We start from the raw sequence: 4585 nt of genomic DNA on the forward strand, positions 1-4585 counted from the left end.
GTTTGATTTACATTTCTAATGTAGAATGGAAGAATACGTTGTGAAAGTATAAACGCCACGCCAACGCCAACAGGTGACTAACGAGAATGACTGAAGAAACAACATTGCCTTCCGTCGGCTGGGAGTCGTGGCGTGCTCCTGTAATCCAGCTACTTGGAAGCCGGGATTTTCGGATGATTTGAGGTTGGGAGTCCTGTTGTCCAGTGCGCCACGTTGACTGGGCGTCCGCACTAAGCTCGGCATCAATATGGGTACCTTAGGGGAGCCTTAGGTAACCAGGTTGGCTAAGGAGGGGTGAACCGGGCCAGGCGGGAGACCGAGCAGCCAAAAGCCCCCGTGTCGAGCAGTAGTGGGATAGCGCCTGGGAGTGGCAGCTGGGTGACAGCCTGACCAACAAAGTCAGACGTGATTCCTTTTACATTCAATCTAAGACTTTTATTTTTCAACTAACTTTTTAAATATATCCCTTCACTCTTATCCTATGTATATATGAAACTATATGAATAAAATAAAATAATGGTTGATGTGGAAAATTGAAATATATCATGATTGTATCTTCTCGGGGCTAACATCCCGGAAAATTGCCAAAGTGAATATTTTTCATATTTAGGAGCCTTAACCGGGATGATCAAATTACTCATGTTTTTTAAATGGCCATTTTTTTTACCTATAATGTCATGTTTTAGGTACTTGGAATTGGAATAAAAACTTCAAGTTCGGTATCCTTATATATTTTTTTTAGCGTTACCTAAGTACTAAATCATCAAAAATAAAAATTTCCTACCTTATTTGGGGTTTATGGACAATCGAAAAATCTTTCTCATATATATACCTTCCGGGCCTAACTCACAGGAAAATTGCCAAAACTGAATATTTTTAGTTTTAAGGGTGTCTAAAGGGAACATGAAAAATCTCCATTTAAACGGGCGTTTTCTTCTGATACAAAACCTTATCGTTAGGTAGTTTAAATAGGAAAACGCAGGAAATTCATTCATGAAGCGAAGTATTAATATATATGATGCGAGTCCAAACGCGGCGGTCTGGGGGAGAGGGCCCAGTTGACCAAATTCAGGAAATATAAAGAGGAAATGCATGAAATTCACTCTTGGAGCAAAGGTTGATACATTAAATTTAATTCAATTTAGAGATCCGTGGACAATTAGCATCGAACTTAAAACAGAAATGGGAAATTATAAAATCATAAACTGCTACTGTCAGTTTAGTCTGGACATCGAACCTTTTTTAATAAATTTGACAAAAATATGCGAAACATATAAAAACGACGAAATACTTATTTGCATGGATGCAAATGCCAAATCACCAATCTGGAATAGTAGGATTACGGATGAAAAAGGGAAAAAATTAGAAGAAATGATCGCGCAAAATGAGCTAGTGGTTATAAATGAAGAAGGACATCCGCCAACATTTAGAAACACGCAAGGTGGGGAATCGAATATAGACGTAACATTATCAACATTACACCTAAGTAACTGAATATGCAACTGGAGGGTCTTAGATACGGCCACGCTAAGTGAGCACAATGTTATTATGTTCGAGATTGACGGTACAAATGTGAAAGAAAATATGAAAGCGCAAGAAAACACACTAGTCTACAACACCAAAAGAATAAACTGGGAAAAAGTTTGGAGAAACATAAACTTACCGAATATAAATGATGATGATGATGTGGATGATTTGTCGGTAAAAATAGAAGCCGCAATAATAAACGCTATCAAAAGTTCAACAAAAACAAAATCACAATATGACAAACCGATTAAAACAAAAAAATTTTGGAATGGGGAGTTGCAAAATCTGAAAACGAAAACCAGAAAAGCAAGGAAATTATACCAAGCCACGTGGGATGCCGAACTCAAAGAAAGAAGATTAGAAAAATATAGAAAAATTAAAAGCAAATATCAAGATAAATTAAAAGAAACAAAATTAAAAAGTTGGAAAGCATTTTTAAGGGAAAACATAAATCTAGACATATGGGGCGAACCATATAAAATAATTAGTAACAAAGTAAACAAGCCAACAACACTTTCTACCCTCAAAATGGACAATGGAGAACATACTAAGGGTTGGGAAAATACAGTAAATTATTTAATGACAAAGCTCTTACCGACTGACGACCCAACTAAAGACAACGATGAACATAGGCAGGTACGAAATCAGATGAAAATACCACCTAGAAATGATGAACAAATAGAAAAAACTATGAATGAAGAGATAGTAGCATACATAAAAATGCTGAAAAACAAGAAAGCCGCAGGACCGGATAATATAAAATCAGAAATATACAAGGATCAAGTGGAGAAATGGGCACCATACTTATCAAGACTGTACAACTTGTGTCTAAAACAGAGAAGGGTACCTAAAAACTGGAAGAAAGCCAATTTAGTCATAATCAAAAAGAATGACGACAAAATGAACGACGATCCAAAAGCTTACAGACCAATATGTCTCCTAAATACAATTGGCAAACTCTTCGAAAGAGTTATCGTAAAAAGATTAAACAAATACAGAAATATAGAAAATGATAGGCTACAACATGGTTTTCGGAAAGGAAGAAGTACTGAGACTGCAATAAGGAGACTTTTGGAACTAATTGAAAAGGGTAAGACGGAGAAATATCAAGTAGTAATATACGTAGATATAAGTGGGGCCTTTGATAACCTATGGTGGCCATCACTATTTAAGCAATTTAAAGAAATGGGGGTACCAAAGTCTCTGTATGAATTGATGATAGATTACTGTACTGATAGGAACACAACATACATAGCACCAAATAAAAATATAACTACATATAGTACAAAAGGATGCCCACAAGGATCCATATCTGGCAAGACATTGTGGGATATTGTAATAGATCCATGTTTGAAATGTCTTAATCGGCTCGAAGAAACAGAAGGAGTAGTTGGTTATGCTGATGACATAGCGATAGTGTTGTCGGCATCTTCAAGACACGAAGTAGAAAGAAAGGGAAACATAATACTAGAAAAACTACAAAAATGGTGTTCAACAAATAATTTAACACTTTCCGGAACAAAAACAAAATATACAATTTTTGGACAGAAAATTCAAAGAGGTCCTATTCTAAAGATATCCAACAAAAAGATAGACAGAGTTAAAGAGTTTAAGTACCTGGGAGTATGGATAGATGAAAAATTAAATTACGGAAAACATATAGAGGAAATTACGAATAAGAGCAAAAAAGTAGCACATAAATTACTAACAATAGCAAGAAGAGACTACCAAATCCCTAAGAGGATATTGCAAACTTACAACAAAACAGTGATCATGCCAGTACTTAGCTATTGTGCCAGTGTGTGGTGCCAAAGACTTTTTATGAACATAAAACTAAGACAAACAATAAATCGGGCACAAAGAGGGGTACTTATAAGAACCCTAAGTGTAATAAAAACCATGTCAACGGAGGCTCTACAGGTACTGGCTCAGGAAGAACCAATACATTTCCAGGTACTAAGACAGGCCTATAAAATGTGGACGAAAAATAATGAAAATGCAAAAATTTTAGAAATACTAGAACAAATTCCAAATAACGAAGCAGAGTTAGATAAAATTATTGAAAGGAAATGGCAACGGGAATGGGAAAACTCAAGTAAAGGACAGAAACTAAAAGAATATATACCGACGATACAAATAAGGAAAGAGATGCCAAACCTAAATAAGGAGACCATGGAGACACTTTCTGGCCATGGACCATTTAAGTCACATTTATACAGGATCACAATAGAAGAAAATCAGACATGTATCTGCGGAATGGCCCAGACACCCGAACATGTAACATGGACTTGTGCACACTTTATAACTAGAGAAGATATAATAAATATTAGAGACGAACTCAAAAATGAAACATGGGAAAACATCAGACAGGATAAAATAAAGCTACAGAAGTTCCAAGAATTGACAAAACACGTAGTGGGAAACATGTGGAACAGAAGAATTGAAAACAGAAGAAGGAGAGAACGGAACACAAACTAGTTTTAGAGAAAATATAACATACAGAATTCTGCTTACAAATAATAAATGCATTTTATAAAATTCCTGGAATGAAAACCGGAATAGGAAGACGCTACTCTTGTTTTGTGTTTAGTGTTTAGTGTCAGTGCTAGTGTCATATTGTTAATTGTGTGTCCTATATGTGAATGTTTGGTGCGATCTCAAGAAATAAACAAATAATAACATAAAAGAAGTAATAAAAGACAGGAAAAAACTCTGAAGAAATTTGTACAAACCAATATTTGTTTCGCACTGTGTCTCTTGTTGTTATATTGTTATTAATGTATATTCTTTTTAATTTACTTTCAGGTGGCGGTAGAGGAAGCAGCCCAAAATAGTGCAAAAAAAATTGTTTTTAATGAATGACAAATGATAAAAAAAAAGAAAATTTATCTTTTATATATTTGTAATATTCTTTTACAGGTTTGTCCGTTTTTTTTTTGTAAAAAGGGAAAATAATAATAAAAAAATGAAATAAAAAAATAAAAAAGGTACATTAAAGGGCATGGTTTAAAGTATTTAGATGCCATGCTAGTAAAATATGCCTCACCTCAACCTGCTG

This window comes from Thermobia domestica, chromosome 13, assembly GCF_964235325.1.
Source record: "Thermobia domestica chromosome 13, izTheDome1.hap1.1, whole genome shotgun sequence".
Classification (NCBI taxonomy): domain Eukaryota; kingdom Metazoa; phylum Arthropoda; class Insecta; order Zygentoma; family Lepismatidae; genus Thermobia; species Thermobia domestica.